Genomic DNA, 25,275 nt, shown 5'->3' on the forward strand with positions numbered 1-25,275 from the left:
AAATGTATGCCTACCATCATTCCTCGGCTTATTATCTCAAGACAGCAGGCTAGATTGGCACTCTCCAAGACCAAAAACACAGTAACAGTGGGACCAAACAACATCCCAGGTTGCATTTTAAACAACTTAAAACATGACCTTGCAGACCCACTTGGACCCCTGTTTAACCACAGCCTGTGAACTGGCTATGTTCCAGCAAAATGGAGGAGAGCAACAGTAATCTCTCTGCACAAAGTGAGACAATCAACTGACCCTGGGAATTATAGACCCATAAGCTTGACTAGCCTCATCTGCAAGGCCTTGGAAAGAATTATTTTGGACCTTATTAACAAAAGCATAAGTAATCTCCAAACTCTGGATCCAACCCAGTTTAGATTTGTTAAAGGTAGATCGTACCTGTTAAACATGGTTGACTTCTTTGAGAAAGTCTCCAAGGCCCCAAGCAAGGGAAAGACAGTGCATATCACCCTATCTTGACCTAGCCAAGGCATTTAACACAATCCCCCACTCAGGTATTATAGAGAAACACTCCACATTGACAATTGGCCCCTACATTACCAACTGGTTCACGGACAAGACACACTGCCAAAGGGGGTGACTTCACTTCTAGCAAAAAACAGTCACCTGTGATGTACCTTAGAGTTCTGTGCTGGGTTCCTTTCTGTTTGGAAATTATGTCTCAAAGTCCAGGCAAACTTGGATGACCTGTGACAGACCAAGTTCACTAATGACTGCAAATTGGGAGTAATCACTGAGTCCCCCAACAATGTTAATATACTGCAGACAGGGTTAACACAGACACATGATTGGTGGCAAAGCCATGGATTAAAGGTAAATGCAAAAAAAAAGCATCACTATTATTTCCCTTGGGAAAGCTGACATTCTTGCTATTTACATTATAGACAGCAACCCTCTAAATGTAGACCAAGAGGTACGTGATCTAGGTACTCAAGTTGTAAGCAATCTGAACTTTGACCACTAAGTATCCACAGTAGTAAGGAAATCATTCTATGTGGTACCTCTTATAAGTAAAGCATCGTATCTAGATCTAAGGATGTTATAATTCTTTTATACTTGGCCCTCATCAGATCAATAATTGAGTACACTGCTCTCTTTTGCATGTACCTCACCAGACACCTGAAAAAATTGGAGATACTACAGAGTTTTCTCACCAAGAAATTACAGGGTACACAAAACAAGTCTTACACAGAAAGACTGAAAGACTTGTCACTGTATTCTGCCTCCTACAGATTGCTAAGGGGTGAACTGTGACTGGTTTACAGGGCAGTTTCTGACCCAGCCCTAATGGAAATGCTACACATTCATAAATCAAACTGCGTAAGGGTCACTCACACCAGGGATGTTAACCTAGCCTCTGACATGAACAGGTCATGCTGGAAAGATACATACATCTCCCAGAGACTACTACTTCTCTGGAACAAGCTTCCAATTCACGTGAAACAGAGCCCCTCCCTGACCCTCTTCAAACACAACCTAGATCAATGAATGGGTGACCACAAATTCACACCTGGGGGGGTGCCAATCTCCCTCCAAGACAGAGGAAGTTGGTATTAACTACTATAGACCTTTACCTCTGTGTACTTCAGTCACCTAATCACTGACAATTGGGGCAACTCTGGATAAATATGGTTAGGCTTGTAAGGGATCTAGGGCTGCTAGTCTAGTAACCTTCTATGAACCTATGAAAAATAGTATCATATCTGTTGATTTTTATATGCATTGCTGCATGTTTTTTTGAAAAAAATTGGGTGAGGTACTCAACATAACTGTAGATGTTTGAGGAGACCCTTATGAGACTAACACCACACATATAGAACTTAAGATCATTGCAGAAAGGCTGTACAAGTTTACTACATAACTAACATCAAAGTTCCTTCTACTTGGCTAGGATACGACAAGTCAGTTTTAGCTGCAAATTGAAGATTAAGGTTAACACTTATTCTTGGGAGGAGAATGGATACATGTTATATCTGTTTGATGGGGTATAGCTCTTGTCATGTATAAATCAAAGATAACATAAACACAATGAACTGGTTATGTCACCCATGTAAAGCACCCCCTCCCAATTCCAGTCTCTGCGTCAATGAAGAGTACAAAAGAAACAGAAAACAAGCATCTAAAAACAGCTCCAATCATATGGTAGATGGATGAAAAAGGACCAAAAATCAAGCAATGGACAGTGAGTTAGTGAGGGGTAAACTACCTTTAAATGTGAAACGTGAACGGGACATAATGAATTACAGGAAGGTCATTAGTGGATATATAGAAGACTCTTTTATTGAATTAATTTGATTCCTGTCAGCAGAAAAAAGAAAGCAGTTGGTTAATGTGTAAAGAGTAAGGGTGTGTGAGAGACACACTGGTAAAACTAAAAAGAGCATGAAAATGGAGATACTAGGAAAGTGGAATGGAACAATGAAGGCAGAAAAGGAGGGGGTAGCAACAGTATTCAAGCACCATCTCATCCTAGAACACCCTGATATTAATCTTCCAGAAATCAATAAAGTAGAGCTAATTTTTATGAGACTAAAACTGAACCCTAATAAACACATAAATATCATAGGTGGCTATTTTCCACCTGGTAATAACACTACTAGTCTGGAAAACCTAGTAGAATGGCTCTCTATTGCCCTTCCCCAAGAAAATATTTTGTTAGGAGACTTTAATATAAACTGGCTCAACTGCTCTTGTCTAAATCCATCCACTCACATTAACCTCCATGGTTTTACCCAACTTATCTCATCCACCACTAGAATTGATAAAACAACCGAACACCAGTCAATACTGGACTGGATTATTATATTAGATCTCTCCCTCACATCCCAAACTGGCTGCCTGCCCAATAGTTTTAGCGACCATCTAAATACCTTCCTACTGACAGCTAGAACTCATCAATTTAGCAAGACAACCGTTAGATCAGTCAGAAACAAAAAGAACTTTAAACCAAATAACTTTATATCTGATTTAAAATGTTGCAATTGAAAGCCACCGACTCAATTACCCCTCAATGAGGCAGTACACCACTTTCACTCAACATTCTTACAAATACTAAACCCCCACGCTCCCACCAGAACTAAAAGAATAAAAGCAAAATATGCCCCTTGACTAACTGATGCAACAAAACCAATTCTCAAAGAAAGGGATACAGCTTGAATGCAGTTTCTAAAAACAAAACCCAACCAACTAAACAAAACTACTTAGAACAATGTAATAAAACCAAGAAACTCATTAAACTCAACAAAATTAACTACTACCAGAACGTCCAGAAAAACATGCCCACAACCTGCAAAAATTCTGAGCTGCAATACACTCAATACTTCACCCAGGTAAACATGCCACCTCTATGCCAGCAACAGTTAATAACCAGGATAGCATTCCCATCCAGTTTAATAAATACTTCACTGAAACAGTTCAGGCACTTGCAGAAACCCAAAATAAAAATAGCAACCCTACACTACAATCCCTACAAAATAGCACAAATACACACAATATTACCTCCTACTTCAGTTTGCATGCATTATCAACCAATTCTATCTTAAAACTCATAAGCAAACTTAAACCAACCACATTTGCTGCAGATAATTTCCCAGCCAAATTCCTCCAACTGTTTGGTGAGGCCATAGCCTATCCAGTTTCCATTATCATTAATAGATGGATAACTGACTGCAAAGTACCTGCTATATAGAAAACCTCCCATATATTCCCCCTACACAAAGGAAATCCGAAACACTTAAAAGACAAAACTCAAACCTTTAAAAACAAACGGAAAGGAACACTATAAGAGCTGGCAAAATAAAATAAAAAGCCGTTTAATGTAAGCGCTTTCGGCAAGGACCTTGCCTCACCTTCTTCAGACAAACAGTAAAGCAATCAATTGACTTCTCTTTATACTCACTTAAGCTAATTGAATAAATTAGCGTAAATTAAGAACAACATAACCAACAAGTGACAGTCAATGCTACTATAAAAATAATACATAATACGAAGGCACAAACATTAAAAGCCTAACATATGTGGATTTAAAAAGACTGTTGTGGGGGGAAAAAACATGTACAATTCCTAATACAAAAAAGATAACTCGAATACACTTTTACCCCCCAACTCAACATATGCTTACCAGGTTCTCAAACAATTCAAGTGAGCAGCATTCAAATGTATGCGAATACCCAAACTAAATGTGTGTGTAAATGCTGAATTCATACTATTATATAAAGTAACGAGTAGATAAGTTAACAAATAATAAATAATAAGTAAATAAATAATTCATGTTAAAACATTGATTTAATTGACTAGTTTGTTTATATAGAAATATATAAATCTAGTCATCTTTTTAAAGAAAAAAGCTTCAAAATACATTTAATAGATAAGTTCTCATTAAGGCCTGGGAAAGTGTGTGCCCTTGTCTTTATTTGCCACATCAGTTCGTCTATCTCTAAAAGGATTTGCCAGGGTCCCCCTATGATGTCATTAGGCCTGTGTTGCAAAATAGCAAATTTAAAACAATGGCCAGGATGTTCTAAACTATGCTTAGCCAATGCATTGTTAATATCTTTTTTGCCTATGACATAACAATGTTCGTATATTCGTTGTTTTATTTTCCTTTTGGTTTTACCAATATAAAAAGCATTGCATTGGTTACACATCGCTGCATAGGTGACACTTTTAGTGTCACAATTGTATCTAGAATTCATTTTATATGTCCTGTTATTAATACAAAGTTGTTTACTAACCATTATGTATTTACATTGAGGGCAGGCACCACACTTAAACATTCCATTAATCCTATTAGAACGCGTTTTTTTCTTCTCTAAAAGGGACTTTAAATTTTGGCCTCACCTATAAGTAATTTTGAGCCTAGCTGCTAAAATCTTGAACAACGTTTCATCTCCATTAATAATATCCCAATTTTTGTTTAAAATGTCCCTAATGAGGTAATAATCTAAAGAGTATGTACATAAAAAACTAGTCTGATAAACTCTAGCATTGTCATCTCTAAACACCACTTCTTGATCAGGCAAATTTTCTTGGTCTAGTAGATTCTCTACTTGAAATTCACTTTGGCCTGTTAATAAAGGTGTGAAATGTCCAACACTTCTTTTGTACACCACCTCATTTTTAATATTAGTGACCAGATTGAAGGGGTAGCTTCTATTCATAAACATGCTTTGAAGTTGCTCGCATTCTAGATCAAAATCTAAATCGTCCAAAATCATTCGAGTGGCCCTAACCATTTGACCTTTAACAACGGCCCTTTTCTGATGAAAGGGGTGATTGCTAGAAAAATGCAAAAATGTATTCGAATAAGTTGGTTTCCTGTATATTACACTTTTATATCTACCATTAACTCTATCATAGACTAGCTGAATGTCAAGATAATTGATAGACGTCTCACCTATGTTATAGGTAAACTCCAAAAAGTTGGTGGTCTGTGTGATGTTATTAATAAAAGTTGATATTAGTGATATCTCCCCCTTCCAAATACAAAAATGTCATCCTGGTACCTTGTGTACTAGGAGATGTTGTCCTGGAACAGTGGGTCTTTAAATAATTAATTATTTTCCCAAAGGGCCATGATGGCATTAGCAAAGCTGCCACCACAGGGAGACCCCATAGCGACACCAGACTTCTGCAAATAAAATTGCCCCTCAAAAACCATAAAATTATTGGTCAAAACTATCTCAAGTAATGTCTCAATTAAGTAAATAGTATTTTCCTCCACTTTCTTAATAAGTAGGAAGTCTCTAATCCACTCTATGCCAACTATTTGAGGAATAACAGTGTAAAGATCTTTGATGTCAATTGTTAAAAAACACACATTTGCCTGATATTTCAACTTATTGATGTTTTTAAGGAACCCCCACGAGTCCTTACAAATATGGGACTCACTTTCAATTCGTGGTTTTAACACGCTGTCTATATATTTGGCACAATCATATGTAATGGAGCCACGACCGTCAACTATGGGTCTAAAAGGGGGGGCATTTATAGCTTTATGGATTTTAGGAGTGCCAAACAAGGCTGGTGTTTTGGGTGCTATCATGGATAAATACTGGTGCAAGTCAATGTCTATGAAGCCTTCTAAAAACAAATTATCTAACATAGACCTGATCTTTTTGTATGCTAAATTGACCTCGTTCAACGTGACTTGTGTGTAAGCAGCAGTATTGAGGTGTTTAACCATACTATCAACGTATGTACTGTGGTACATAAATACCAGACTTCCCCCCTTATCTGGCTTCATGACCCTTATGTTGCAATCATTTAACAGATTTAAAAATTCATATTCTGATGTGCAAATGTTGCTCTTGACAGCATAATTCTGATAGCTGTTCCTGTCACTAATAGCTCTAAAGTCCATTTCACACATTTTTTCAAAAACGTTCAAGCTTGGGTGTAAAGGTGGATTAAATAAACTTGAGAGTCTTAGAGAGCTAACCATACTGGAACCTGTGCCCATAAGCAAATTAAGGTTAAGCTTATGGACGAAGAGTTTCAAGTCAATGACAACTTTGGCTATATCCATTTTCTTCCTGGGGACAAAGGTTAACCCTTTAGATAGAAAGTCAACCATTTCTTGATGAACATCCAAGATGGTATAGTTATAGATGTTAAAGTCCTCTTCCGAGCTTGTGTATATACGGGGCATGGAGCCAAAGTCACTACTAGGAACTATCTCTTCCGCTGTCTCCTTCTGTTGCTTATTTGGGGCTGGTTCCAGTTGGGTTGCATATTGTTTTGTCGGCCGTTGGAATTTGGCCAAAAACCCTGCTGATTAGATCCTTCCATCCTATTGGTGTTGTTATTAGAGTGCCTACTTTGGTTGTTATTGCCAACAGCGTTGTTGTCTCTATTGTTGTTGTTATTATTAAGCCTCTCACTTCGTCTTAATGGCTGAATTTCGCCATTAACATTTAGAGGGTTCCCATGAGATGAGTTAGAGATGTACCTCATTCTCATTGATGTTAGTACCAAAATTTTCAATGGGACCACTCAATGCATTCAAAGGAGGCTTGGGATAAGCTCTATTGTTAGAGTAGTGATTAATGTCCCTAGCTATTTTTTTCATCACACAGACCACCAACTTTTTGGAGTTTACATATAACATAGGTGAGACGTCTATCAACACAGAAAAAAGATGGTACGAGTGAAAACCAAACTAGGAACACTTGAAAATCACTCGTGGAGACCCAAATAAGGGTATGAGCACAACAGCTATAAATCCAATGGTGGTAGTGGAAATTACCACTGATGTAGTCAGGATAAAAAGCAGGAACACCAAGAATAATTCCAAAAACAGTTTAATAACGCTTTTCTCAAGGAAGTACGTTTTCGAGCTTCTTCATCAGATAAAACACACCTCCACTTAAAATAAAACACTGCTTTTATACATAAATAGTAAATTGAATAATTAAATTGTGATGAATTAATTAGTTGCAGTATAATAGTTGTAACTCTAAAAAACTTTTAAAAACTAAATTTTATTTTCATTTAATTAATAATAATCAATTGATAATATATATAGATATAAATATTTAGTGTTAGAAACATCAATATTGAATAAAATACCTTATGCAGTAAAATCAAATGTAAAAACATTTTAAAATTAAAAATAAATGAATGAATGTATGAATGGATGGTGTACTGTCACCATCTAGTGGACAAACAGAAAATCACAATTTAGCAGCTCTTAATTTTAATACTTGAACAAGTATTATCAATTGATTATTATTAATTAAATGAAAATAAAATTTAGTTTTTAAAAGTTTTTTAGAGTTACAACTATTATACTGCAACTAATTAATTCATCACAATTTAATTATTCAATTTACTATTTATGTATAAAAGCAGTGTTTTATTTTAAGTGGAGGTGTGTTTTATCTGATGAAGAAGCTCGAAAACGTACTTCCTTGAGAAAAGCGTTATTAAACTGTTTTTGGAATTATTCTTGGTGTTCCTGCTTTTTATCCTGACTACATCAGTGGTAATTTCCACTACCACCATTGGATTTATAGCTGTTGTGCTCATACCCTTATTTGGGTCACCACGAGTGATTTTCAAGTGAGACGTCTATCAATTATCTTGACATTCAGCTAGTCAATGATAGAGTTAATGGTAGATATAAAAGTGTAATATACAGGAAACCGACTTATTTGAATACATTTTTGCATTTTTCTAGCAATCACCCCTTTCATCAGAAAAGGACCGTTGTTAAAGGCCAAATGGTTAGGGCCGCTCGAATGATTTCAGACGATTTAGATTTTGATCTAGAATGCGAGCAACTTCAAAGCATGTTTATGAATAGAAGCTACCCCTTCAATCTGGTCACTAATATTAAAAATGGGGTGGTGTACAAAAGAAGTGTTGGACATTTCACACCTTTATTAACAGGCCAAAGTGAATTTCAAGTAGAGAATCTACTAGACCAAGAAAATTTGCCTGATCAAGAAGTGGTGTTTAGAGATGACAATGCTAGAGTTTATCAGACTAGTTTTTTATGTACATACTCTTTAGATTATTACCTCATTAGGGACATTTTAAACAAAATTGGGATATTATTAATGGAGATGAAACATTGTTCAAGATTTTAGGAGCTAGGCTCAAAATTACTTATAGGTGAGGCCAAAATTTAAAGTCCCTTTTAGAGAAGAAAAAAACGTGTTCTAATAGGATTAATGGAATGTTTAAGTGTGGTGCCTGCCCTCAATGTAATTACATAATGGTTAGTAATCAACTTTGTATTAATAACAGGACATATAAAATGAATTTTAGATACAATTGTGACACTAAAAGTGTCACCTATGCAGCAATGTGTAACCAATGCAATGCTTTTTATATTGGTAAAACCAAAAGGAAAATAAAACAACGAATATACGAACATTGTTATGCCATAGGCAAAAAAGATATTAACAATGCATTGGCTAAGCATAGTTTAGAACATCCCGGCCATTGTTTTAAATTTGCTATTTTGCAACACAGGCCTAATGACATCATAGGGGGACCCTGGCAAATCCTTTTAGAGATAGACGAACTGATGTGGCAAATAAAGACAAGGGCACACTCTTTCCCAGGCCTTAATGAGAACTTATCTATTAAATGTATTTTGAAGCTTTTTTCTTTAAAAAGATTACTAGATTTATATATTTCTATATAAACAAACTAGTCAATTAAATCAATGTTTTAACATGAATTATTTATTTACTTATTATTTATTATTTGTTAACTTATCTACTCGTTACTTTATATAATAGTATGAATTCAGCATTTACACACACATTTAGTTTGGGTATTCGCATACATTTGAATGCTGCTCACTTGAATTGTTTGAGAACCTGGTAAGCATATGTTGAGTTGGGGGGTAAAAGTGTATTCGAGTTATCTTTTTTGTATTAGGAATTGTACATGTTTTTTCCCCCCACAACAGTCTTTTTAAATCCACATACGTTAGGCTTTTAATGTTTGTGCCTTCGTATTATGTATTATTTTTATAGTAGCATTGACTGTCACTTGTTGGTTATGTTGTTCTTAATTTATGCTAATTTATTCAATTAGCTTAATTGAGTATAAAGAGAAGTCACTTGATTGCTTTACTGTTTGTCTGAAGAAGGTGAGGCAAGGTCCTTGCCGAAAGCGCTTACATTAAATGGCTTTTTATTTTATTTTGCCGGCTCTTATAGTGTTCCGCTACACAAAGGAGGTAACTCCCTACAACTCACTAATTACCAACCACTTTCTATTCTCACTCCCTTATCTAAAATATTAGAAAGAGTAGTTCACACTTCTAAAAAAAATCTTCGATCTAAATATCAGCATGGCTTTAGACCCTTCCACAACACCACCACAGCACTAACATCCTTTTCCCACACAGTGAATCACCACAGAAATAAAGGTCAACTAGTTCATACCATATTTTTAGAACTATCTAAAGCTTTCGATATGGTCAATCACAATAGACTTCTTAGCACGCTTTCCACTCTAAACCTCAAAACCTCATTGATCTCATAGTTTAGAAGCTATCTATCACAATAGCAGCAAGCACTAAAATAGCAGAATTTACTGCCCCCTCTCTTACCAGTAACCATGGATGTCCCTCAAGCATCCATCCTTGGTCCATTACTCTTCAGTCTGTTTACCAATTAACTCTCTTCCACAATACCCAATGCCTCAGTAGTACAATATGCTGATGACACCACTCTCATATGTGCAGCCCACACATTGGATGAGCTAAAGTCCCTAACCCAAAACTGTTTTTCACTAGCCGAAACCTGGTTCACAAACTCCCAGCTTATTCTTAACCCAAACAAAACAAAATGACTTATCTTCAGCCCATGTAGATCTCCTCCCCCAAGTGACCACTATAGCATCATGTCCAATAACAAAACCTTGATCACCCCAATCACCCACACTAAACATCTAGGTATCATGATAGCTAATAGCCTAAAGTTCATCATACATATCACCCAAACTATAAAATAGGTCCACAAAAAACTAGGACTTCTCTATCGGAACAAACAATTTCTCACTAAACACACCAAAGCTACTATAGTTAGGATACATCTGTTGTCTACCCTCCTTTATGCGTCACCAATACTAACAAACCTTCACAAAGATGACCTTAAACTAGAATCTTGTTGCAACAAGATTGCTAGGTTTGCTACTGAGACCTCATACAGAACCCATCACTGTGTTTCTCTGAAACAACTAAACCAGCTGAAGCTGCCACAACTACTTCAACTCAATCAGTTATCATTGGCTCACAAATTATACTACCTCCCTAATAAAACCCCCGGTCCCCAAAATATAATACTACCTTCATTCCACAGCTAGATCCCTAATATCTATTACCCAAAACCACCTAGAGGTCATAAAACACAACAATGATGCTGGGAAATCTCTCTTCAGTTACTGTATTGCTAAAGACCTGAACTCCCTACCAACCCACCTGACCTCCACAAACTCCACTAAACAATTCAAAAATCTCCTGAAAACTCACTTTATGAATAGCTGGTTAAGCTCCTGTGTCTCCCCAAGTTAACCACTTACTTAAACCACTCTCCCCAGTTAACCACTTACTTAAACCACTCTCCCCAGTTAACCACTTACTTAAACTACTCTCCCCAGTTAACCACTTACTTAAACCACTCTCCCCAGTTAACCACTTACTTAAACCACTCTCCCCAGTTAACCACTTGCTTAAACCACTCTCCCCAGTTAACCACTTACTTAAACCACTCTCCCCAGTTAACCACTTACTTAAACCACTCTCCCCAGTTAACCACTTACTTAAACTACTCTCCCCAGTTTACCACTTACTTAAACTACTCTCCCCAGTTAACCACCTACTTAAACTACTCTCCCCAGTTAACCACTTACTTAAACTACTCTCCCCAGTTAACCACTTACTTAAACTACTCTCCCCAGTTAACCACTTACTTAAACCACTCTCCCCAGTTAACCACTTACTTAAACCACTCTCCCCAGTTAACCACTTACTTAAACTACTCTCCCCAGTTAACCACTTACTTAAACTACTCTCCCCAGTTAACCACTTACTTAAACCACTCTCCCCAGTTAACCACTTACTTAAACTACTCTCCCCAGTTAACCACTTACTTAAACTACTCTCCATCCATGTTTTCATACCCTCACCCTTTACTGCATCTCACTAGGTGTCCTTCCACAGTACTGGTATGTTTGATTCCCTGTTAGGCTTGATATTTTACAGTGCCACAGCAAGTTCATTCACCATATGTATCCCAACGGAAGTGCTGATATGAGTAATACCTCTGCTAGGTTTGATTTCTGTAACACCACGATGACTTCATCACTATGTACTCTAATGCAAGTGCTAATATGTGTATTTCCACTGCTAGATGTGTTCTCTTATTTTGTGCCATGAGAAGCACATTTAGGAATGATTATTACTATTTCAATGTATTGCATGCTATAGCTCTATGTAACTTATTCCAAAAAGTTATATTTTCTTCTGCTGTTTACTATGCTTCTATTGAATATGCAATGCATTTACTTGTTAATACCTACTCACTGATGCATATATGTACTAAATGTAGACTAAGTCACTGTTTTTACTTGTTAAAACTTGCTGCTCTATATGTGTAACAATCTGGAGCTTTTCTCCCTGGGCCTCTGCTGAAAATGGACCTGTGTCCAGTCTGACTTTCCCAGTTAACAAATGAAAAATAAATAAATAAAATAATACATAAATAAATAGTAGAGAGTGGTTAGGAAAAAAGCTGATTTTGCAGAACAAAAAAAAAAAGGAATCAGAAAAGAAAGGTAGCTGTAACAAAGGAAAGATGATTTTATAGAAGTTTTTCATCTTTTAGACAAAAGTTGTTTAAAGGTATTTGCAAGCTGGATAACCCCACAACAGATGTGATCCCTGTACTAACAGAGATAAGAAAAAGCAGTAAAGCTTGTTTCAGTAACCGAAGAAGTAGGCAGGAGATAGCAATGACCAGTCTAAGAGAACTATTTTGAAATGTTCCTGAACATAGAATACTAGCTCCAAGTAACCATTCTGTAGGCTTGACAATTTTATGCTGACATTGTGGTACAACAATCAGCATTCAAAAACTTTCAGTACTTCAGATAAAGTCAAAACATAGCAAAATGAGCAAAAGGCAATCCAAAAGGACATAAATTTAGCTGGTAAGGACTGCAGAGAGGCAGGTAGCCTAGTTCAGCAGAAGCTTGGGATATGATGAGGGGGAACCCATGAGTAAACAGATGGTTCCTCGCACAAGATGGGAAAGACAAAGGTGAAGCAATATGGGAACATTTCTAATGAAAGTAAAATAACTGAAGGCTTATATGGATAGGGAGGGAAGGAAGAACAAAAAATTGTGATAGTGGTTTTCTAAGGGTTTTCTATTGCAATCCCTTTTAACCAAGTACATTGATTTGCAGTTATTAAAAAAAATCAGTAATATTTTCATGAGCTGAAATTCTAAGAATTACTTTGATTGTTTAGTGCAATTTCTGTTAAAATATGATGATCCTGACATATTTTCTATATTAATATATAAGCAAAATTTAAACAGTCTTTAATTAACTCATTAACACCTATGTGGTGTGGAATGTTGCACCTCTTACAGCCTGCACACATCATTGCATTCCAGAGCATTTTCTTAAAAATCAACTTAAAAAGCATAAGATAACCAAGGCTTTTCTACTATAGGACATGCTACATTAACAGTCTTAGTGTCATTTTATTAATAACTCCTTTTTCCTTCTAATCCTTATTATAGTCTGATAAATAACATAGCAAAAGAAGTTAGATCCATGAAAGGTCTGGACACCATAATGAGTTATATGTGTTAAATGGAAATATACAAAAAAATCTCTATAGGCTTGAATGAGTTAATAAATACTGAATAAAATATACTGTCAGTTTTACAATTAATGAATAAATTAAAAATAAAAGCTGCAGTGAATGAGTGCTTTTGCCAAATATGGCAAATTCCACAAAATGTCTTGTTTTTCCTTGCACAGAGAGTAGAGATAGCAGAACTATATTGTAAGTTCCTGCAGATGTGGGCAAACAGTACCTATAGTCTTAAAAACATCTGTAAGACAAAATAATCATGTCTGTAAATGGTAATCATTGTTTCAAGATTATTTGTTGTCAATTGAATACTCCACCTTCAGTAAAAGGCCAGTCTCAAGTGGAGTTTCCCAGAGATCACTACTGGGATTCCTCCTGTATGGCATTTACTTCTCAGATGCCCAGGCCAATAAAAATGGGCTGTGGTTGATCAAGCTTCCAGATGACTACAAGCTCGGAGCAACAAAAGAGCAATTGGTATAAGAATCATTGGCTTACAATAAATGCAAAAAAGGGCATAATCATCTCCTTTGATAAACCATCCACTCCTGCAAACTACAACACTGCCAACACACCTCTTAAGGTAGAAATGGTAGTTAGGCATCAGAACTTATGTGGATAATGCTCTGACCTCTGAGCAGCATGTTCCCACTATAGTTAGGACATCAGTTTGCATACCAGTACTTATAAGTAAGGGCATCATATCCAGGTCCAGGGACACTGTTGTCCCTCAATACTCAGCTGTTATTATATCAATCATTGAGTATGATGCTCACTTTGGTATGTCACTACAAAGGCACATGATAAAACTCAAATGCCAACAGAAATCCCTTTCCAAAAGAATCCCGACACATGAATTATGGATACCAAGTTAGAGCACTCTCCCTGTTCTCAGTCTCCTATTAAACTGATAAGATGTGGCCTCTTGAACCCTTTATAGCCTCGTCAGAGCCTAAACAGATGAACCTGCTCCATATCTTCAAAAACAATAATATCAGTAACGCCTGCAATAAGGATTTTAACCCTTTCCAGCAATCCAAACTGGACATACTGGAGAGACAGATACATTTCACAGAGGTTTCCATTGCTGTGGAACAGGCTTCACATCCATGTAAAACAAAGTACTTCCCAGACCCAATTCAAATACAGCCTGGACAAATGGATGGGAAACCATATATTTATCCCTGGGGTGACACATGTCTCTGCTGGACAGATGATGCTGATATGCTAAAAAATATGTTTCCTGTCTATAAAAGGGAACAAGCAGCACTTGGGAATTCTGTATAGCTAGACCTGAAAAGGCCCCTGGACTGCTAGCCTATCTTTTTATGTTTCTATCTTTAAGCAAGGTCACCTAGGTAATTGAGGAGCCAGCTAGTTTATGTTTTGCACGTCTCTAGTAGGTTGTATTGCCCATGAAGTTCTTGTTCATTATATGTCTGCTCTAAATGCAGTTATTGTATTACAAAGTCACCACTCAATTGTCAAGCATATTGGTGAATGATACAATACAAAATAATTAACATGAGATTACACTGGATAGACAAGATGGTAGTGAGAATTTGTTTTTTTTAATGTTTTTTTCTTACAATTAAGATTTTTTATTATAAGATAGGTAAGACAATATAGCATGTGATAACATGTGCATAGTTTAAAACCTCCAGATCTTATTTGGAAATGGAATCATAATGATTTTTTAATAATAGCAGTAGGTCAATTGTGTTTCCAGCAGTTACATGGGTAACATCAAAATTCTCCCCACCTGTGATAATATGCTATGCTGGTCAAAAGTGTAGAGATTCTTGGTTTAATATGAGATCTGTATGGAGGCTGTTATTTGCCTAAGCAGAAGACTGAAAATATGCATTGATTGTTAGATATTGTCATAGAGACTAAGAAAATTGAAATGTCCAGAATTCAAACTTTACTAGGACATTTGTCCTTCTGTCTAGGGCTACAAGCCTGGAATTATATTTTATGAAAAGAATCAATGATGCCTTGAAAAATAAAATATTAGTGAGTATATATTTATGGTAGCATGAGAAGGGAACTGAAACTTTAGCCAGAATGAATTCAAAAATATTGTGAAGTGGTACCTTGATAGCACATGTGGATAGATTTTCAAAATTTACAGCTCTAGACAGATAACAAGGGGATCCAAGGGAGTGAGCTGTTGTTTTTTTTTTTTGGGGGGGGGGGTTGCAAGGGGGTGCTAGCCATGTGAGGTCAAAGGCTATTTGAAGGACATTTCCTTCCTAAACCATAAGACACTTTGGATAGCAGACTATATTTTGGGAAATGGAGTTAGTGATAAGAGGGTATGTTTCAACTCAAACTATCAGGCTACAGTTGTTGTTGTTGTTTGTCTTTCGGTTTTTCCCAGTTAGGGGTCATCACAGCGAAACTCCGGTCCGCTAATGATTGACAGTAGATTATCACGAACGCTGAGGTGCCAGCTTGATGCCCATCCTTCAACGAAGGCATGTCCATTTATGCATGTCTTTCAAACGCCACCCAACTGCGGGGAGGACATGCAGATAACCTTATTAACCATTCAGTGGTGGGAATCAGAGGAGGAACACTGTGAAGAAGAAGACTGCTGCTCAAGGATTGCAGCTGCATTTTATGTTTAATAAAGTGTATCTGTCTGTTGTTATGATTGAAATTACTTGTGATGTTTTTTCTTGTTTTTATTTCAACATGGTTCATTTGCAAAGCAAAAGTAGAAGGAAGACGATTCCTGCATTTGAACTGAATATGGATCGGGCAACTAAAGTTAATTCAGTTTTACTGGTCCGTGTGACAAAGGGAGGAATATACAGAAACACTGATTAAGGCCTCTTTTTGTCAAGATAAGAACGAGACACTGAAAATCAGAGAGAGGTGGCTGTTATTCAATACACTGAACAACAGGACAGTGTCACTTCAGCTAATACAAATGTAGGTCATATAGTAGGTACCAGAGTAGATTTGCAAGTAAGTGGGAAGGAGATATTATCTACATTTAGGTGGGTAGGAGAACTGTAATAACTACAAGATAGAAGCTGCATCTGAAACACTTCAAAAAAAGAAAGAAAGAAAAAGAAACTGATAAAACCATGCTAAAAGGACTGAAAAGAAATGTTCATCTCAAACCTCAGGTACTGCTCTGTGGTAGAGGTGCAACCTTTCCTTTGCTTTTTATTCACCAATATTCCAAGGAGTGTTTAAAGCCTTTGAGATATGGGCAGGCAAGGGTAATGGAACATGCATCCCGTACACTAGAGTCAGGTGAAAAGGTGAGTCCAAACAGTACTATTATAGATGGAAAAAAATCAAGAACAGACCAAATGGCAATGAATTTATCTGAAAAAGAAGAAATATGCCCCATATCCCTATATAGTTATTGGGTAAGTGGAGAATGAGAACTGGGGGCATTCAAGAGATGCAGGGTCACATTTTCAGACAGTAAAATAGTCAAGTTACCACAACCTGTCAGTGAGCTGCAGCACTGAGGGAGGCATTAGATTGTCAAAGTTTGACTACAAATACTGCAGCACACAGTCATTCAAGAGAGTCAGATGTACAGATTTTTGAGTTAATGGGCAAGTGATAGACTTAGAAAAAGTACAGTTTATGTCAAAATTAGATATACCTCAAGCCTGCATACAGGCATGAAATAAAAATAACTATGACTAACCATAAGGCAAAGGATTATGTAGGACAGTGCAGTGTCCAAGATGTATTGCCAACATATGTTTTCCAGTGGATGACAATACAGCATAGCAGTTAGCATTGCCGCCTCACACTACTTGTTTCTCTAGTACAGTTCACTGTTGTTCCTTTTATGTGAAGCATGCATTTCCTCACTTTGTTTGTTGGGGTTCTGACTGGGATTTCCAATTTCCTCCCATATTCTAAAAATGTGCTGGTGCTAAATTGGCAGACTTCCTAATTGCATGCAGACATGCAAATAGAGTCAATATTAAATAGTCAAGTTTCATTCCATTAACCAGTCAGTATACAAAAACACCAAAATATCGAAAATTATAGTAGCATTGAGAATTCATCAAAATCAGAAAAAAATACAAATGTGATTTTTGCAGGGAGGAAAAGAACGCCCTCCACACACAATGTCCAAACTACTTTTGAAATACCAACTCTGAGGTTTCACAACATTGGAGAAAAAAGACAAATATCCCCACCCCACTGTTTGTAATCTCACACTGCACATACACAAGGAGCTGCTTACCACAAGCAGTGTAAGTGCATCAGACAGATTTACTTAATTTGCTAAAACAGGTGAAAGGATATATAAAATCCTGCAATTTTTTTTTATTTTTAGTCAAGATACAGCAAAATTGTGAAATGTGAAATGAAAATAAATGTTGCATAAACTGTAACTGACATGCATGTACACACACACACACACACACACACACACACACACACACACGCACACACACACACACACACACACACACACACACACACACACACACACACACACACACACACACACACACACACACACACACACACACACACACACACACACACACACACACACGTACATTAGCAAGGTTGAATCAGCTACTTCTTGTCACTTATCACATTGTATTGTGTAGCTGGGAAAGTACAGTTTTGTACCTACCATAAATGTAGATGTCCGATAGATATGCAACTGCAGTCATAACATATGGGTTGTCCTGCCTCAGGCAGCCCTCGGTTGGCCGGATTCCAAAGTCTGGCTGGAGTATAAAGGCATCGGACGACGCCATCTTCTTCAGTGTTTCTTGCCCCAGATGCCAGGTGCCCTCCTAGGAAGGCTAAATTTGGTGAATGGATAAACAATTCCAGACATGCACAACAGTAATAAACAGATACACCATAGGAGATACCCCCAGCTAAAAGGAATAGGGGTAGTGGACCCATAAGAAAGTTGCAATGGGGCAGGAGGGTGGGAAAATCCGACTGCAGTTGCATATCTATCGGACATCTACATTTATGGTAGGTACAAAACTGTACTATGTCCTTCAAGAATGCAACTGCAGTCATAACATATGGGTTGAATACCATAGCCAAGCTGGGGGTGGATGGAACTAAGAAAGGGATGGTGTAGCTAAAATGCCCTGCAGGACTGCCGAAGCAAAGCCTGCTCGGGATCTGGAGTATAAGGGCAGGTTGTAGTGCTTGGTAAATGTATGCACGGAGCTCCATGTAGCAGCCTCTAGAATGTCCTCTGTAGCCACTCCTCTTAGGAAAGCTGTGGATGTGGCTATAGCTCTGGTGGAATGTGGCCTAATATTGGCTGGCACACCTTTTCCATGGAAAGAATAGCAGAATCTGATGCAATGTCCAATCCATTTTGAAATTGTTTGTTTGGAGATTGCTTTTCCTTGTACTCCAGCAGCATAGGCTACAAACAGTTGGTCAGACTTTCTGGTGGCCTTAGTTCTGTCCAAGTTCTGTCCAAGTAGTAGCGTAGTTGCCTGTGTATGTCTAAAGTATGCAGCAGTTTTTCCCCCCTGTTTTGCAGATTGGGGAAGAAAGTAGGCAGGTGAATAGCTTGATTTAGAGACACCCTGGAAATTACTTTTGGCATGAATGTAGGATTGGTTCTTAGAGAAACTCTGTCCTGATGAAAAATGAGGAAGGGAGGTACTGCCATGAGTGCCTGTATCTCCGAGACTCTTCTTGCAGATGTGACTGCCAATAGAAAAAACATTTTCCATGATAGAAATTGCATTTCTGAAGTTGCTGCTGGCTCAAAAGGAGGAAGAGTTAATTTTTCCAAAACTAAATTGAGGTCCTATGCAGGTACTGGCTGTTTTCTGGGAGGTTTGATATTCTTTATCCCTCTTAGGAACTGTCTTAGCAAAGGATGTGAAAACACTGGTGGATCACAATTGCATTTTGCTGTGATTGCTGAGGCGTGAATCTTTATAGAAGAATATGCGAGTCCAGTATGAAACATTTCTGCCAAGTATTCCAATATTTGAGGTATACTCAGTAATGTTGTATCCTGACCCCTGTTGGCATTCCAGATGCTGAATCTCTTCCAGTTGGCTGAATAGTTTTTTCTGGTGGAAGGTCTACGTGCTTCCAGTAAGATCTCTTGTACTTTTTTGGAAAGAGAGATAGCGGAAGGAGTCATGGTAACCTCCAGGCTGTCAGATGCAATGTTTTCAGGTTTTGATGGACAGTCCTGTAATTGTGTTGTGTTAGAAGCAGGGGCCATGGTTTGGCCCGGGTTATGCTCAACAGCAATGGGTACCAGTGTTGCCTTGGCCTGTCTGGAGCTATCAAAATGCCTGTTGGTTGTTCTGCTTTGATCTTCAGTATCACCTTGGTCAGCAGAGGTAGAGGAGGGAATGCATAAACTTTTAGGGAATTCCAGCTGAAGGAGAGAGCATCCATTTTCCAGGCTAGAGGATGGTGGGTCCTTGTGCAGAACTTTTCCAGGTGATGATTCATGTGAGAAGCAAAGAGATCTACGTCCGGTCTTCCCCATGTCTTTGTTATTTGTGAGAAAATGTGAGGATGCAGCATCCATTCGTGTGGATCCAAGAAATTTCTGCTCAGCTTGTCCGCCAGTACATTGTCCTTGCCTGGCACAAACTGGGATTGCAAATGTATCTTCAGACTCAGGGATTTTTCCCAGAGAATCATTGTTAGTCTGCAGAGGGGATAAGAATGAGTGCCTCCCTGCTTGTTTATATACCACGACAGTGGTGTTGTCTGTCCTTATTAGCAAATGTCCTTGTTGTAGTGATTTTTCGAAGGTCTCGATTGCATGTGTCGCTGCCAACATCTCTTTTTGGTTTATGTGCAGATGCCTTTCCCTTGGTGTCCATAGACCTTGAATGCATCTGCCCTCCATGTGCGCCCCCCATCCATGATCTGAGGTGTCTGTTGTAATCATTTGACCTGCTTGAGGTCTGTTGAAAGACATGCCTTTGTTTAACTGACTTGCTTTAGCCCACCACAAAAATTCTTTTTGCAGACATGGAATGAGTGGGATTACGTCCTCTAGGCTTTGGCTGTGTTGGGACCATAAGCTTTTTAAGTACCATTGCAGCTTTCTCATATGAAGTCTTGCCAAAGGTATCAGAAGAATGCAAGATGCCATGAACCCCAGGGCCTGCAGGAATTTCCTTGCAGTCAGCTGGGAGAGCTTTGCTAGGCCTTTGAAGTACTCTGGTAACTGCTGTTGTTTTTCCTCTGTGAGGTAGGCCATTTGAGTTTCTGTGTCCAGTTTGGCCCATAGGAAAATAATCTGTTGGGATGGCAGTAGTCTTGATTTCTGAATGTTGACTGTGTATCCCAAGGCCTGCAGTAGTTGAATGACATAGTCCAAGTTTGCTATTAAGGTTTGTTTGTTGTCTGCTTGTATGAGGCAGTCATCCAGATAGGGGTATATTTGAATCCCCTGGAGTCTGCAGTGTGCCACTACTGATGCCAGGCATTTCGTGAACACTCTGGGCACAGTAGATAAGCCAAACGGCAATGCTGAGAATTGATAATGCTCTGTCCCTGCAAGAAATCTGAGGTATCTTCTGCAGCTTTGTCTGATTGGGACATGCAGGTATGCCTCCTTGAGGTCCAGAGTGACCAGCCAAGACCCCTTGCCCAGCATGGGAAGGAGTTGCTGCAATGTCAGCATTTTGAACTTTGGCACAATGAGAAAAGTATTTAGAGTAGACAAGTCCAGTATAGGCCTCCATTTGTTTTCTTTTCTTGGAACAAAGAACAGTCTTGAATAAAATCCCTGGCCTTGTTCCTGAGGAGGAACCCTTTCTATTGCTTTTATACTTAACAGCTTTGAAACTTGAGTGAGTGCCTCTGCCCTTTGATGATGTGGCAGGTTTGGCAAGCCTTGTCTTATTGGTAAAGTATGGAAGTGGAATCTGTAACCCTTGTCTATTAAATCCAGAATCCAGTTGTCCTTGGTTAAGATATGCCAGTTTTTTGAGAATAAGGATAATTTTCCGCCCAAAGGTGCTTCTCTTTGAGCCTTGGTAGGCGGTATGAAAGTCAAGTCATTGTGATTGTCCTTGTGGTGCAGCTGGGCTGCCTGCGCTACTTCTTTGATTTGGAGGTTGCCATTGGCGGCCCCTGTAGGATCCTTGGTATTGCCCTCTACCTCGGGCACACCTGTTTTTTCCCCTTTGAAACTTGCCAGAGTCTGGGAAGGACCAATTCTTTGAAGGCCAGTTTCTGCTGAACCTGGAGGAAATCCTTGACTGTCTGTACTGACTTAGCTTTTTCCTCAATGGATTTCAACACATCTTGTGCATTAGCACCTAAAAGCTTCTGTTTTTCCAGAGGTGCATCAAGTAACTTTACTTTAACATGGTCTGGCAATGGCTGATCTTTTAACCAAGCATGTCTACGTATCACAGCCCCAGTCATAGCTGCCCTACATGAAGCCTCCAATGCATCATAACTACACTGAAGAAAATGATTGTTAACCTGCTGAGTGTTATGTATATGATCCTGCAATGGTTTTCTATCAATAGGCTCAGGAGAGGCTAGCTTTTTCTGTAAATCATCCAGTAGAAAATCCTGGTACTGAAACATATGAAAAAGGCAGTTAAGTGACCTCATGGCTAGGGTGGTAGAGGTATAAACTTTTTTACCCCATCTCTCCAGGGACCTAGCTTCCCTATCCGCTGGCAGTGGATTCTTGGCAGTGGAAGTAGCCACTCCCTTGGGGCCCTGTGAATTATTTTCTAGATCCACAGAGTGGGCCTTAAAGAGATGTTTGTGAGTGTCAGGGACCCTATAATATCTGTCTGGCTTGACAGGAGCAGGGGGGAGAGAATCAGGGTTAGCACTGGAGTCAGAGAAAACATCATCCAAAACATCCATAACTGGAGGAATAGCAAAAGGTCTGTGCTGGGGCAGCTTGAGGAAGGTACGTAGCCTCTTCCTGGAATCAGAGAATTCCTGACCCTGCCATTTAAAATGTTCCCTCATCGAGTGTAGGACTTCACCAAATGAGAAATCCTCTGGAGGGGAGGCAGAGGGAATTGATTCCTCAGCATCTGAGTCCTCATAGGCCCGGAAGGATTCTTCTTGGGTATCTGAATGCTCAGAATCCCCAGAGGCTTCATCTGAAGAGAGGTTGTCAGCCTGCTCAGTTCTGGGCCTTTTCTCTGCAGGTGGCTGAGAACCTCTGTCTGGGTGAGGCTGAGACCCCCTGATAAGAGAAATAAGATCTGCAGCAAGAGACATGATCTGTTTATCAGAAGAAGGGGCCTGAGCAGTAGGTTTAGGATGGGCCTTGGCCTAGCTGGCAGCCTTAGCACGTGCAAAGGCCTTGATGGACAAGGATACAGGAGGCCTTGCAGCCCCACATGCAGGAGTAACCTTGTCTACAGGAATGGTGTCGGGTAGATCCAGAACTTCGGTTTCCGGAGGAAAATCAACAACCGGCACCGGAGAGGTCTCCGAGACCAAAGGACGTGTAAGCGCTGTGTCGTCAGCCTGGAGTGGTTGAATTACTGCTTCCGAAGGGACCGAGGCATTAGCGGAGGGTTTAGGAGTTGCATCGGTGGTGGATGCGGGCCGAGGATGTCGGTCCCGGTCCTTTCGTTTTTTGGTAGATTGAGTTGTCGGTAGATCAGATGGCATGATATACGCGAAAGATTCACCGAAAAAGTCTTCGGCAAATTCTGCCTTGCGCCTGAGAGTGCACTTATTAAAGCAAGCACAGGCAGCACAGGCCGAGATGTTGTGGTCTGGGCCCAGGCAAGGAAGGCAGTAAGAATGGAAGTCCTTATGAGGTATTTGTTTACCACAAGACAAACAATTATTAACTTTCTCAATTTGTTCTGACATCGGCTGAGGCAAGAAAAAATGTTCCCCAAAGGGGGTACTTAGCTTTTAGATGACTTCGGTACTGAAAACACAGGAGCTGACCGACCGGCACTTGCGAACTGCTTCTGCTTCGGGCACCACGCGGCAAGAAAGACTGAAGAAGATGGCGTCGGCTGATGCCTTTATACTCCAGCCGTTCTGACATTGGAGAGGAGGCGACGCCAGCCAACGCCGGACCCAGACTTTGGAATCCGGCCGACCGAGGGCTGCCTGAGGCAGGACAACCCATATGTTATGACTGCAGTTGCATTCTTGAAGGACATCCAGATAATCTATTGTTTGAATCTGAATTCCTATTTGACAAGTAAGAAAACAGGATACTCTTGAAATGATGCATGAATGGAGGCTACTAAAATGATGCATATCTCCTACTGTTTACTCATTGCAGGACAGGACACCATTTCAGGTACTAGATGCAGTGACACTTTTCTTTAAGAATTTCCAGCCTAACAATTATTTTAAATTCAGTTTTTGATTGCATATTACTGCCTAAGGACTGTATCAGTGAGAGTGTTTCCATTTTGCACAACTCATTTTATATGCTTTTCTCTGCAATCACATACAATATTATATTCTGAAACTGCACTTCTTTTAGGGAAGAATTTTATTTTAATCAATTTCAAAACTTGTAGTTGGTTGTATGTAAGGGTAACTAAACTGTGTGGCTGCTTGTCTCGTTGAGTGGAGTGCCCATAGCTAAGCTCCCTCTTTTAAATTACTTTTCTCTGGACCCTTCCCCCAGCTCAAACTATGTGCTTTTTTCAAAAGATATAGAAACTCCCTCTTTTAAATTACTTTTACCTGGACGCCCCTGTGCTCAAAATACTGGCCTGTGGTGCTTTTTAACTGAACCAGGCAATCTCGGGACTGGTGTTGTTTTCAAAAGATCCAGAAACTTCCTTTTAAATTACTTTTCCCCTTGATCCCACCAAGCTTAAATTACTGGCCTGTGGCACAATTTAACTGAAGCAGACAACCTCGTGATTAGTGTTATTTTCAAAAGATACAGAAACTCCATCTTTTAAATTACTTTTCCCTGGATCCCCCCAGGCTTGAACTACTGGCCTGTGATGCTCTTTAACTGAACCAGGCAACCTCAGGATCGGTGTTATTTTTAAAAGATACAGAAACTCCCTCTTTTAAATTACTTTTCCCTGGATCCCCCCAAACTTGAACTACTGGCATGTGGTGCTTTTTAACTGAAACAGGCAACCCCAGGATTGGTGTTATTTTCAAAAGATACAGAAAGTATGTTTTACCCTCTGGACAAAATTAATTGCTAGCTCTTGCTTAATTCTATTTTTTAACTAAAACACTCCACTGCGGATGTTAGCTGCCCCTCCCATCCTGTGCTTCCTAACAGTAGTCTCTCTTGGTATGCTATTTAACCACTTGGAAGCCTTGCCTGTTTTTCTACTATTACTAAACCCTTTCTCTTTTAAATTCTAGTCTTTCTCAATCCCACATACTCCTTGGTAAAATGGTTTATTTTATTTCAATAAGAAAGTTATGCAAAATAAATAAGTCCAAAGTACCTACTGCCTTTCCTGATAGTTTTTGTAGACTTGCACATCTGTGAAATTAGGGTCAGCCCTTAGCATCATACTTTTTTCTACCTACCATTTTCCTGGTCTATCAGTCCTACCCCTTCTCCACAAGACAAATTCCAGCTTAACCAAGCTTTCTTAAGCTAAAAGAGCCATTTTTAAAATCCCCTTGGTGTAGCTACTTGTCTTGTTGGGGGGAGTGCACATAGCTAGGGTTATTTTTTATATTATTTGTTTATTTTCATTTGGAAGATTTATTGATGTTGATTTACTCCTTTGTAAGGTGTGATAAAGCTAGACATGTTATATTTTAAGAGAGACAGTATTCACAGTATCTCTATGTGCTCTTGAAGCTATTTAGCCTTAGCATTAGCATGGTGCAGGCACTGTACTTATTATAATATAGACTTATTAGAGATGTGTTTCTGGTATAGAGCATTGTTATTGTTAAAGTATTATTTCTTTGCTGCTCACTTTATTATTGCATTTTTAAAATAA

The sequence above is a fragment of the Protopterus annectens genome, chromosome 1.part0 (genome assembly GCF_019279795.1).
Source record: "Protopterus annectens isolate FY-2018-M chromosome 1.part0, PAN1.0, whole genome shotgun sequence".
Taxonomy (NCBI): Eukaryota; Metazoa; Chordata; order Ceratodontiformes; family Protopteridae; genus Protopterus; species Protopterus annectens.